Raw genomic sequence first — 14,295 nt, 5'->3', positions numbered from 1 at the left:
TAAGACTCTGGAATATACTGCATAGTACTGGTAGGGTACAAGTTCTAAAGAAACTTCATTTTTTTCTCACACTAAATATATGCTCCACATACACACCCAACAAAGGTATGGTTTGGGGATAACACAATGCCAGTAAATCACATCTATAAGGCAAACCATAATTCTATTTTGTCCCACTTTAAAAGTGAGTACATTGACATAGCATTGTTTCAAGCAGTGCAAAATAGATTTTCTATATATATACATCACTCATGGCAAGTGTCTTAAAACATCCAGGACTTAATCTAAAGCTTCCTGACAGCAACAGATTTTTTTTTTTTCTTCTGCTAGATGCAAACAGAGTAACAGTACTAGTAGTGAACTAAATCCACTTGTTGGCCATTCGCTGCCTCAGCATTTCAACTCAGAATGTGTTTTCCTGGCACAACTATTCCCTCTGAGGTCACCCTCTGCCAAAGAGACTCAGCACTCCACAACTGAGAGGTTATTTTTTGACATTATACTACAAAAGGTCTGGGGGAAGCAAGTTGTTTGTTTCCTTATTTTAAAGCTCCAGACCTTTCTTCCACCTCTCCCCAAGGACTCTGGCAGCTTGACTCTCAGTGACCAGCTACAACCCCCAGTAATTTAAGTTTTAGGCACAATCTTTTCCACCTTCACCACAAAGTCTGATTTGTACAGGGAAACAGCTCATAGAACACATATATAAACAGAATCTTCATGCTGTTTTGTGTGTTAATGTATCTCCTATACAATAATAATTGGAGTAAAAACAGCCATAGAGTCATTTCTACTGACCATGACGTACAGCGCTCAGAACAAAATTGTGTGCTCTTCAAAACTTTTCCTCACAGAAGTAAAGCATCTTTTTAGGGAGGGAAATCTTATTATGAAATCCAAAGAGTATTCCATTTCTTCCTTCAGTCTGTAAACGTGCATTTCATGACAGCCGATTGGCTTCACAGACGTCTTCTCTCATGAGAACATATCCCTCTGTTTGTAATGGATTGGAGAGTATTGTATATTAAGTGAGAGATGTGCAGACTGAAAGCTAACTGCTGAAGGAACCATTTCTCCCATTTTCATGTAAAGTATAGTTTAAGAGACAAAACTGGAAGAAGGGAAATGCTAATGGCCCTGTTCTCAAATTCTGTATCAAAGAAAGTGAAGCGATTATCAGCTAGATAAAATCATCTCATCAGCTACAGACACTTACAACTGAGATGCTCAGGCACAAGGATTCATTCCCTTGGTAGCAAAAGCCAATGATTTATATTTCCATGTTAATTGAGGTCTACACTTCACTAGTGCTCATAATAACTTATCTCAACCACCTGATTTGCTCTAGCACTGAGGGAGGGCAGCCAAGCTAGCAATCTTCAGCTGGATGCACATTCATCAGGCTTCCCCGTATGACTACATATTGCTTATCTGCTGAAACGAGCATATCATCTTTTTGCGGTCACAGGGCTACCAGGCCTGCAGATAAGCAATGCATCATATCAGCAAGGCACACGTGCCAGTAACTCACTGCCTTCAGAAAACACAAGGACAGCTTGCTTTAAAGAAGATTCCTCCATGTGCAGCGAGTAAGGAACAGTTTGTGCCATGTGTTTATAATCACAGACAGAGCAAGTTCAAACAGACTTGGACCCCATTGCAAAGCTATTGTCAGTTCTCCCAGGCGTAAGTCCTGAGGTGCAATTCCCAAACCACTCCTAGCCGCTGGTTGACCCCTCCTCCTTTGCCAACTACACATATTCTCCCTTGGAAGGTTAAAGAAACTGAGCAAAGTACTTGGGGATGGATTAAGCAATAGAAAAAGGCTATCTCCCTTTACAAAGATGATGTAGCCCAGAGAGAGACAACATAATAACGCTTCTTGTTTCAAACATGGCTCTAGGCTTTATGGTGCTACTCTGTCTTCTGCTCATGCTTTCATGTGTCCGAAGAAATCCCGAACAATGCAGAATGAAAAAACTGTAAATTGCGTTGCCCAGGAAGTATTACAGACTTCTACAAGAAGAACTTCCCTTACTGAAAGACAAGGAGGAACGGTTTAAATTTCATAGAACATGTTTTTTCCCAGCCCTTAACTTGTTCCTTATTCTTGCCAAAAATAGGCATCCTTCTATTAATCCTGACTAAATTCCGCTTTGAGTATTTATGCCTATGCACTAATGTCTATCTATCTTTGCATTTCCTGCCTCAAACCGTAATACAATCCTTATGCTCAGTTTGGCATCTCAGGGCAGAGATACAAACACGATTAAACACAGAAGAATAAGACAGAAAAAGACAATCGGTAAAGTATGTCTGGAGTCTCCTGGATTAAGAGGATTTTATTTATATAAGACCAAACAACTTTTCCTATCTTATTTCAAACTCTGCCTCCAAATATTTAGCAATGAACAGGAAAGAGAAACTCTAGCATAGCACAAGCATGCATGAGAACTTCAATTATGAACAGAGAGATGTGAGGTTTGTATAGCTGAGGTGCTAGCATATTGCATCCATATACTGAAGCCTGGAGGAACCAACTGTCAATTGCTCAGGAACACACAGCTTCTAAAGGACCTGTCATTTCAAGTGATCCTCATTCAGTAAAAGTCATCCACAAAAACATGGCCCAAAAATTCATTCCTTCATTCCGCTCTTTCAATACAAAAGAGACATCATATAAAGCAACATATCAGAATATCTTACTCCCCCTTCCCCCTCCAGGGACATCAAAATTTTACATAAGGGGCTGTGAGAATAACTCATAGGACTTGGAATCCTTGTGGCACACTGTCACTCAGACATTGAGCTCCCCCTAAATGACTTGGCATTGGTGTGATCTCCCATCATTTTGTTGCAAGTCTTGCTTTTTAAAATTATTGAAAAGTCAAAAATGAAACACTTATGGAGAAAAATCAGATATGATAAAGCATCTCAGCTGTTAATTATTTAAATTCCCAGTTTTCTAGTTAACCTCACAATCTGTCAAATTAAGACTCAGCTGGTCAATGACTGGGCATCCCAGTACTCATGATTCATGAAAAGCTTGCAACTTTTCAATGTCTTTTTTTTTTTTTTTTTTTTTTTTTTTAAAAAGCATCAACTTAACAAACTGCATATACTTTATCCATGTGAATTTATTTAACATTATCCTCATGGCCTCTGCTGAAGGACCACTACGTTATATATTACTTCTCTTAATTTGTGCTGAAGGGAAGTCCCTCTCCAGCTCTTTACTCAGCTGTACTTGTAGAACTGATGAGTGTACAATTTTGCTTGAATCTTTTCCACATGTTAACTTCACCTACATGTTGCATATTCTGACATTAACCATGTTGGAATTACATACATCTGCCTTTCCTTTATACTCTACCTGTCCTTTAATTCATCTGTATTTTTCCTGAGACAAAGATGTAATGAGTAATTTAGAGAGATACGGGAGGTGATTTCATTGTTTTATGCTTAATTACAGTTTGCCAAATCAATGCTCTCTTCACAGTAAAATCTTCTCCTCTTATTACCACAATGTTATTTAATACACCTTTATGTCCTCGTTTTCCCACATATTGACAAGGTAACAGCTCCAAGACCTAATACAGAAACTACTGGAATATTAAATACTCTCAGATGAGAGACAGGCAAGTTTCTGGTAAGCAGTGGTAAATCTGACAGTAAGTATTCCTGACCTTTCTACTTCCAACACTTCAGTCTGGATTCTGCTCTCACATAAGCATGTTATTCTGATTAGAGCACATGTGCTGTCTTACCTGTATCTAAGCACAACATTTGATAGCCTGCATTCCTTTCTACAGCTTGCCACTTACTACAGAGTGAATCTAACTAATCAGCTTGAGTTTACCACCATCAAGTATCCTCTAAACTGATCTGAGTGCTGACAGGGAAAACTATTTAACACATGACAGAAGCTCCTTGGCAGCACCTTAGAAACTCTGAAGGCAATATAAGCGTTTTCACAGAAGCTTAATGAGTATGTCTCACTAGATATATATCTGGCATCACTGCCTCCTGTCCTTGCTTAGAAATTTCCAATAGCATATAAGCACCTGATATAGTCACTCACGGGTAAGAGAGAAATGACTCATTCCAACCAAGAAACAGAATAACCCAAGCCAGGGACTGCTTCTGGTACTTTGTTTCTTGTAATAGACCTCAAAAGAGAAGGAAAAAGATGGTCAAGTAAAGATATTGTCCACTCTATGTTTTTACTTGGCATTCTTGTATTTAATACAAATATAAACATAGAGTAAACATGTTATTAATTGATAGCTGGATGAGGCTTCCAAACTACATCTATAATTAAGAAATGGCTAATCATTCATCTCAAATTTTCTTACCATGTATGTGACTTAAAGCAAAAGATATGTCTTACATTTTAGAAATTATCTCACTGGAAGACTGAGATTGTACACAGCAGCACCTTTTGGCAAGTGGCAATTCAAAATTAGCACTTACCAGCAACCTTCCCTGCCTTGTTAAGCAGTTCTGAAAGATAGACAAAGTTTCTGTAGTCTTGGGCCTTGATGTATGCTAATCAGGACAATTTCTAAGTTCTGGGCCTTCCAGAGTAGCTTCCTATGACATCCTGAAATAAGATGAAGTTCATGATTTGCATAGTTCAAGATAGAAAAAACCCTTTACAATGTCACGTTCCAAAATTAAAGCTCCGTCGTTACTGTACTTGGAGCGCTACCATTCTTTGCTGAAAGAATGTTTTTGAAGAAAATGATATGTACTGTACTGTTTAGAAAGTAATTACAGTAATAGAGAGTACAGTGACTTAAAAACAAAAATCAGTACTGCAAGAAAGGTTTCTACTCCAATGTCCTTGTTCCTGAGACTAGAAGGAGATGGTGGAATGACTGAATTGTCAGTCACTCATGCATTCAATATTTAGACAGGACCAATACAATAACCTTAGCCTGGTTTGCCATGTAACACAGAGCAAAGGAATTCATTCAATAATTTACTCATCAGGAATATAAACAGCAGCAGAATTCCTGTGAAGATGCTGAAAAATAAAAGGCAGAAAAATGGAGATTTTTTTCATTCAGACTTCCTAATAGGCAATGATTATTTTACCAGTTTCTATGGTGCTATCACCATGGCAGCTAGCCATTTTAATCAAAGGCATTAGAACATGTTTCTGATAACATCATAGCAATGGCTTAGAAATATATTGCATCTCCTGGCCATATGCAGCAGCAACAACTTTGTAAATTTCCATATGACAGAGGTCACTGAAGGCATCAGCAGTCATCAGGATTAGAAATGTGATATTTCAAGCATCTAATAATGAACAAGTTCTCAGTGTTCCTTTCTCTAATTCTAAAAACAATATTGGAAGTATAACCATTGTGACATAAATGAGAATCAAAATTAATTCTTTCTCAGCTAGCTCACTTTCTACATGGGCTTTGTCCTTTCTTTGATTAACTAGTCAATACATATGATTACTCAGTAGATCCCAAGAGAATGCAAAAGTGAAAAAAATTTACCACAGAGCACTGAGTAACTGCGAAATACTGACAGATAAAAATAGCTACTTTACTCTTGCATTAAAAAAAAAAAAAAAAATCATATGCTGTTCTTTGTACAGGTTAGATGGTATTAAAATGGTATCAAATCACTGCATACAAGATTGAAATCATGATCCAAGAGCATAACTCAGTGTTCTAACTGATGAAACTCTAAACTTACAATGGGAAATTTAATTAATGATATATTCAGTAAAATTAGCATTTGGCTGATATAATCATTCTGGTGAAAAAGAGAGGAAGCATTCAAAAATACTTTCAACAATAGAATTCTTCGTTTTCTACCTTAAATAATCAGTGCTGCACTTCAACATTTTAATGCAACTTTTCACCAGTTTCTTACAAGTACAGGACAACAACAGTGAGTAATGATTTTAGGATTTTGCTTCAAACTATCAAACAATTTAAATTTAGAAAGAGGAATGGACATCCTTGTACATATTCTGTAAAGCAACAAAAATAAGCAATGTATATATATGTAATCTTGTTCTGAAAGCTGACTGTATCCAAAAGGTCTGAGCCAAAGACATTACATTTAAAAATGACTAATTCTAAAACCAAGATATAATGCAGAAAGACTTGACTCTTGTGAAGTACAAGCTAAAGGAAAGCAAATTTACATCAACATTTAATGCTGTACTCAACAATGTAGGCTGAAAGCAAACCTCAGCACTAAATACTAAACTATACTAAATACTAAACAGGACAATAAGCTGTCTAAAATACAGGGTTGGGCCAAACACGGAGAAAAATATAGTTTGAGGATAAAAAGCCAAGTGACCCTTTCCTAATTTCACCAGAATGAAACGACATGTGCAGAGTTGATATTTGACACTTCAATTATTCACATAGATGTACAGAAATTCACATAAGGAGACTGAATATTCTGCCAGCTAGGGCTGGAAAATAAAATTGTCCTTTATGAAACAAATAACAACCCACCACTTCTCCTATAAATTATATGAGAATTTTTCAAACTATCTTAAAGTTATTTTCTTGTCCTGAGGTTTCTTTTTCAAACTAAAATGTATTTCAAAATGCTGAGAAACTCTAAAATATTAAATGAATTTATAAACCCTTTAATTAAAGCTAACAAGCATGTCCAACAAAGAATTATGTTACCGACTTCAAAAATAGACCTTGTTTATAGAACAATTGAAAAGACCGAATTGACACTATTTAGACATAAAACTGGGGTCTATAAAGTTTATAAGCTGAATTAAATATTCAACAATCTCTCTACTTCAAGCCTAAAGCTTTCCCAAGAGTCCATCCAAGAGATATTTAATAAGATAAGTACAGTAATGTCAATAACGTTTTGCAGCAAAACAATACAGCACAGAACTATGACTAAAAATCACTGGTAAAAACACGTCCTAAAATAGACAGCATTGACCTCAAATAAAGGAAGAGCAAAACTCCGAAGTAAACTGAGAAAAAGACTTGAAATTAATCACAATTAGCTTTGTCTTTTCAAACTACCTCATCAAAAATACTCATTACACATTCAATCATGCTTCGAGAACAACGGAAAACAGAACTAACTGTACATCAAATCTCCTGTATCTCCAGGCCCTCCATGATCATCAATTTTCCTGTATTATTCTCTTGAGTCAGTATTTCGGAAAGGACAGCAAAATAAAAAGAAAATATGAAACAGAAAATATTTGATGGTGAAGTAGTGGTATTGTTACACTTACATGCACATACTAATTAATCTGCCGTTATAATAAAAATTTAATTACTAGCAAGGAACTGCAAACAGTGCTGCCATCTTAACTGGGGACAACTTCCTCAGTTGTGTCACGCACTGTCTTTGCAAACCAATGATAAAAAAAAATACAAAAAGGTGCAGTGGAACATCCATGCAACTTTATATCCCGCTTGAATGGGTAAACTTCTACTTTTACATACAAGGCTCTACTGCTGAATTTTCAGATCACCTAGCCAGCCAGGTTAATCTCAAAGTTTTGTCTATTGGGAAACACTGGTTAATTTGTTCAGAAGGTTTGCATACCGTTTACCTCTATGCTTTGGTACAAACGTCCATGAATGCATTTGTGTGCCTGTGCAGTGCATACTGGGGACACAGCAACAATAAATGAACTAGTAGACTAAAAGAATTTCAAGAAAAACCTTTTCCATTTCTTTCAGTCTTTAAATTAACGGCAGTTGCACTGGACATCTTAAGGGATTGCCACTTCCTTAATTATTTTATTTTATTTTTTGCTTAATATGAGTCCGAAGATATTTTATAAAATTCAAGTCAAAAGAAGATTCAGATTTCATGATGGTTTGGGGAAGGTAGAATATATTAAGCTGAAGGAGACTTCATTGAATACAGTAAGATCTGAGGTCTAGATTACCTGGTGATAAATATTCTGCAAATTTTGTTAGTCCTTTCCCTCCTCCAACTCCGACTTTCCTCTCCAGCAATACTTAACTATGTGGGACTATCTTGCCAGAGCTGTTTTCTTCCTCCAAAAGCCGCAGAAGTTAGTGTCTCTTAAGGGAATAATGATATACATATTTTAAAATTATTACGTGTCTATGATGAAAACAAAATTTAAAATGTAGTAAAATATTATTTATTTTCCCCAACACAGACATGAAATCAAAGGACTCATATAAGACTCTTAAAGATGAAGACGTCACAGTGATTACATTTAAAACATAAAGTTTTAAACTATAATTTGATATTGTACGTATAGTCTTTTGGATAAGTAAAACATAGATTCTCTATTTTTTTCTAGCAAGTAACACGCAGGGCAATGATTAGCACAATGGTTGCATTGGTAAGATCTGAGTCAACATTCATATACCTGCCCACATACAGCTCTGCAAAAATCCTGACCTAGAGACCCATTCACCGAAAGTCTCTTTAGTCCCTGGCCTTTTTGCTCATTCTGCCAATGTAACTACACAGGACATCTGCCAGGGGCAAGGAAAGATGGAGAGGTAGGCTTACTAAGTACCTGCCCCACCTGCTCATTCCACACTTACTTGAAGCCTACAACATCAGCTGTTATCACCCTTATTTGAATTTATACAGGGAAATCAAGACCAAAATCTTCTAGATCCCATCTGCAAAAAAATTACCCTTTTCAAGAATTGTTACTACATTGATTAATCATATTTTAAGTATATATACACATATGCACATATATATAAATGAAGTTACTAATCTATTATACATGATCCTTAAACAGCCTCAAACACTATATGTTATTTTATATATGAATTAAGCTGTCCTGAGAAGCTTCTTGTAAACTAGAAACATAAAAATATAGTGTCACAAAAGAACAAGATTCACAAAAAAAAAAAATTCTATTCTGTGTCATGTCATCGTTGTTAATCTGTGCATTTTCATTTGGGTACTATACTCCACACCACAACGGATGTTACAGCCTTATCAAAAGGCTATGGGTTATAGGATACAACAGAAGGCATCCCAAAGCAAGGCAGGTGTTGATATTCAGCTATACTTCACGCTCAAGTGGGGAAACTCCAGCACGCCCTTGTGAGAGAAGCACATACACACCTGGGCAAAATCTGGCCTTCATCCACAGGAGAAGGGAGTCCATTTAGACAACTCACATCAACAGCAGGAAATGGAGATGGATCCAGCCTCAACAGCTATCACGCTCATTATAACAACAGATTATAAAAAACAAAACAGTATTTTTCCTACCAAGAGTACTTTCAATTCCAGACGCTCAATATAATTTCCTTTAAATCTGTGCCATAGTAACCTTTCCTAAAGTCAATGTCATCTGTAAGGACTGAGTTAAAATAAAATGTGGGCCAAATTTATCAGACATTAGTTTCCTTTGGATACAGAGTTTAAAACACTGTTTCATCTTGTGTGTGATTTGAGCTGTGTATGTTGTGTCCAGCAGCGTATTTTCAACCATTGCAGTGCAAAATACTTGCCCTGACCATCTGTTTCAAGAATTTGTCTGATATGGTGAAGGTCAAACTAAAAGCGTGAAAGGTTTCTTTCTGTTCACATCCAGATTTGTTTCTACATGCTAGACATTGTAACACTGACCAGGCCTGAGGAGAGAAGCCACAGGAGTTTGTTAAAATACAACACCGTTAGCGTTGGCCAACATAAAGGTGCATTTAAGGGACAACAGGAGACATCATTTCCCTCTTGCAGCGTGGATCTGTGTACGTCCACGTAGCCGCGAGCATTGTGGTGTGTGCATGGCAGTGACCAGCAGCGGGGAACTTACTGTAACAGAACTACAGCAGAAGTCGTCAACAATTTATTCTTTTATTTTCAGCACCGGCTCACGAGGGGTTCTGCACCGTTATTTCAGCTGGATAATAACGAGCTCCAGAAAGAGCTCAGAACAGGCGTGTTCCTACAACCTCCAGGGTGAGCGTAGGGGTAGACAGCTTTCAGAATGTAGCTTATGTAAGGTCGCGTGCCTCGCTGCGTTATGGTCGCTGTGCACATTGTCTCACCGCACCGTGTCACGCCCCGCAACTCCCCGGCACCGGCCCAGACCCCGACAGATCCCCCCCGGAGCTGCACCCCTCAGGGCAGCACCCGCACCACCGCCCCTCCAGCACCTCCCCGCCGCAGCCCGAGCCCCCAGAGCCCTGAGGGGAGGCTGAGGAGCCGACGCCTCCTGCCCGAGCGGGACCGGCCCGGCCGGGGGCTCCTGTGCCGAGATGAAGCCGCGGATGCAGAAGCGGAGCCGGGGCGAGAGCCTGCAATGCAGACAGCCTTCCCCGAGCCCGGCGGCGAGCTGGGGGGGCCGGGGCGGGGGCCGGGCCGGCAGCGCTGCCCGCCTCCCCCCTCCCCGCCCCAAGCCCGGCTTTGCCCTTAGCCGAGGGCACGCAGCGGCATCTCCTGCGGCCGGGGCGAGGCAAGGGCAGCGCTGCGGGCCGGGCCGGGCCGGGCACACCTGGGCCACCTGCCGCTGCACCGCACCGCGGAGCGGAGGAGGAGGAGGAGGGCGAGGAGGGAGAAGCAAAGCCGCCCTTACCTGCCGCCGCTCCTCCCGCAAGCCCTGGCTAACCCAGCTCCATCTTCCTCCGGCCGGGGCGGCGGGGGCGGAGGGGAGGGGGGGGGGATCTCCCAGCCGCTGCCGTCCCCCAGCTGCTGCCTTCCGTCAGCGCTGTCCCCCCGCCCGCGCTGCCCGGCGGAGCGGCCGCCCCTCGGCCGGCCCGCAGTGAGGCGGGGGGAGGCTGGGGGCGGGCCGCCGGAGCCGCCTCCTCCCATGCGGTGCCCGGCCGCAGGGCCCGCCCCGGCCCGCCCCAGCACGGCGCTGCGGCCTCGCCGCGACACCGGGGAAGGGGGAACGAGGGGCAAGGAGGGGCCCGGAGGGGCCCCGGGCTGTCCCCGGGCTGCGCTGGGCCCGGCGGCCGCGCTCCCGTGCCCTGTGCCGCGATGCTTCGCGTGGTTGCTGGAGGGATGGCGGCGGAGTTCACTTCAGCCTGCGGTGACTTCTCCCAGAGCCTGGTTGCTGCTCCTCCCCGGTGTCCGCAGGTGTATCCCACCTCACTCAGCTAGAGCTGCCAGCCCCGCACCAGCGCGGTCTTGCACTTCTACTGGAGATGAAAAGGGAAGGGGATAAGGGCTGCCACTGGACTCCGCCGAGCACTGCCCTGTCCCACTTCCCATCACAAAGAAAACCAGAAGCCTGCAAGACCACGGACTCGGGCAGAACACGTAGGACAGAAGGGAAAAATCACCAGTGCACAAGTGTCCATCAAGAGAAGCCTCCTACTTCAGAAGCACCAAGAATTCCCAACCACAGTTAGCCTACTGGAGTCGACGAACAAATCAGTGACAGAAAGAGCAGCACTGAATCTTCACCAAGTCACAAGATGTAAATGAAACACCATACAATGATTTGCGCTGACACAGCACATCTGGGGAGGTACATCTGGCAACATGTGTGAAGGCAGTTCGGTAGATAAGCATTTTCAGTCATAAGCTAATGAGGTTTGATGGTTAGGGAACAAAAACTGTTACTTATGTCCTAATTTTCTACTAGAACCCCAACATCAATTGAGAACATTGTTGAAAACTCTCCACAGAAATCCCCCCCTTACTTCTGAAAGCATTTCCTTTTGTAGCTGAGGAGGACGTTGGAAAAGAAAATGTTAGGAAAACTTCCCAGCTGGTCTTACATCTAACCTTCTGCTGCAAATGCAGTGAGATACTAGCTTTTGTCATACGACTCATGACTGGCAAAAACAAACAAACAAAAACATAACAGTTCTCTCCAATATCACTTCAGGCCTTCATTGAGTGAACTCCTATCTTTTGCCTTTCCCTCCACTATTCACCTTAAAGGAATTCTTTACACTCATTGTTGAAGATTTCTAGGTGAGCAGAGTTCTCCACTGTGCTCTCAAGTTCCTTCCAAAAGCAAAACAGTCCTGAGCAGAACAGTTTATTGTTTTCTTCACCAACGTAAAGCCTAGCATTCTTTAAGTGCAAAAAGGAAAAATGTGAAATATTGAATATATGTATATGGAACATGGATAACAGACTCAAAAAGAATCAGTTACAAAAAGATACTGAAACAAAGTGGGGTTTTGTCTGAAGGTTCTAAGTTGGCCAACTGGTAACACAGAGTCAGAGATTCATTAAGATAATTGCTGTGAAAAACCAGTCAATTCTTTCTTTCAGGCAAAGCCAGACATAATCACAGCAGAAGTCTGAAGGGATTCGCTTGACTTCAGCAAATGAAAGGGTGCCTAAAAAGATGCAGGGAGAGGCTTTCCTAAAAAAAAAAAAAAAAAAAAAAAAAAAAGTATCTTCACAACTGATGTTTTGCACTCTCTCTTCATTAATCCTGGCAGCTGAGTGGCTGTCAGCATAACATGACTGTGTAAGTAGACAGGTTCCTGGGTTCCTGTCATGGTGAAAATGATCAGACTTCTCCCTGTCTGTTCACATAAAGCATTGCCAGTGCACTGTGTTGTATATCTTCACCTGTCTTGCATTGCCCTGGGTTAAAGGCAGAACTGATCATAAACTAAGCAAATTACTTTGAGCTTAAAAATATTCTGTCAAGATAAAGCTCATTAATGACTACTACCCAACCAAAATACTGCCGTAGGTGTTCCTGCCCTCTAAGGATGTAAGCAGGTATTTTCATGTCTTTGTAGGTAGGTAAAAACAGAAGCAGAACATCTCTGCAAGCATGGTGACAATTCTTCTGTTCACTTAAAACTGACAAAAATATTCCAGTTAAAAGTAAGAAAGCATGAAAGAAGTCTGGCTCCTCACTTCCCTTTTCTGTTTTGTGTAGGAAAGGAAGATAAATCTGTGGGCCAAGGGTTCATCTCCAATGAAACATATACACATTGAAGGGAATTTGCAAACTTACCAAATTTGAAGGTAACAGGGAAACCTTTTGCATTCTAACTGGGCAGAGTAACCTTTGTGCTGCAAGCTAAGAAATAGTATTACTAATAATACAGATTTTTGTAAAAATATTGTCAAAAGAAAGCATGCTGCAATAGTAATTGAATAAGCATTCTACAGCATGGTTTGAATTCCAACAATTTAAGCTGTTACGCCTTGGGGGAGACAACGACACATATAAGTATGACAAACACAAATAAAGATCTACAAAAGGTATGCTACTAAAATATACTCATAAAACTGATTTAAGTCCACATAACCTCAGAAAAAGCGTTGAACTTTCCAGTTACATACTGAAATTGAGCGTTTGGCTAATCCAAGACAGAGATAAGAACAAGATCACTGTGATTGGGTTAGATGAATCTAAGCAGAAATTAAAATCTGTGAGTGCTGAATTTTGTAATCCAAACATAAAGACATTGTCAGGTATGATTGACATTGTTATAACTTTTTGAAGTTGGTAACAAAGTACTACAAAAATGAAAACATTGCACAAAAGCAAACATACAAAGCAACAAAAAAATAATTTCTCTTGATGTTTTAACTCTCTTATGGCAAGCAGAAAGTCATTGTCAATATGAGGCTAACAGTCACAAAACACATTCATAGGGTTTGAGGTATACTGAAGTCACCATTAAGAGTTTGACTGCAGCATATGCAGACACATAAATTAGCTTTAATCTGGCTAATGCAGGAAGCCACAGTGGAAAAGCAATAGCCATACAATTTTACTTAAATGCTATGCTAAGAAAAGGTTCATTTTGTTAAGTTTAGTTCTCTTACCTTGCTTTGTTCTCTGCTTCAAGGCACAGTAGTTTCATCTTGCCTACATATCTTCGGGTCTCAAAATGCAGAGAGTTTCAGAGAAAAGGAGAGATACTTGTTTCCCCTTGTAGGATGTAGCTGAATGAGTCTCCAGGTTGCTTTTTCTCAGCAGGACTTTTTTATAGTGCAGCATTTTGCTTTCCCACAGTACTGCAAAAGTAACAGCAACCATATGTATGCAGACTGTATCCCACAGAGTCCTGTAATTCCCATTTTATAAATGCAGCAATTACACTGAGGTTAAATAATTTGAACAAGAAGAAATACATTACCAGGCTATGTAAAGACGACATGGAATTTAAGTGCAGGCCTGCTCCCGATTCTTAAGAAGTTCTTACCTTAAAACTTCAAAACATTAGTATTTAAATGTACATATGTCAATACCATTATCTACTATAAACATTTCAGGCAGTTGAAATAAGGACAGAGACTCAAGTGCATTATCATGACCTCTAATACATTTTGCTGCTGGTACTGACAGACAAAAAAGATCTCTGTCAGAGTTAGTGCAATCTGTCC

General features: G+C 40.3%; 1 protein-coding gene across 5 annotated transcripts in view; it reads right to left on the bottom strand.

Moving 5' to 3' along the window:
- The window catches only part of OTUD7A (OTU deubiquitinase 7A), a 118,271-nt gene extending 104,082 nt beyond the window's left edge, over positions 1-14,189 (bottom strand). Inside the window, exons 1-2 of one of the 5 annotated variants that reach the window (XM_084532423.1) lie at positions 14,049-14,189; positions 13,735-13,926 (exon numbers count right to left, since the gene is read on the bottom strand). The gene's annotated coding sequence lies outside the window, so the exon portion shown is untranslated. Of the gene's footprint in view, positions 1-4,473; positions 4,494-10,555; positions 10,656-13,734 lie in introns of those variants that run through there. The other 4 variants (XM_084532422.1, XM_084532421.1, XM_084532425.1 and 1 more) reach the window with 4 other exon arrangements.
- Between the last annotated feature and the right edge of the window lie 106 nt (positions 14,190-14,295).

This window comes from Aythya ferina, assembly GCF_964211825.1.
Source record: "Aythya ferina genome assembly, chromosome: 11".
Lineage (NCBI taxonomy): Eukaryota > Metazoa > Chordata > Aves > Anseriformes > Anatidae > Aythya > Aythya ferina.
Note: the sequence above shows the minus strand (reverse complement) of the source record. Positions and strands in the feature narration are given on the sequence as shown.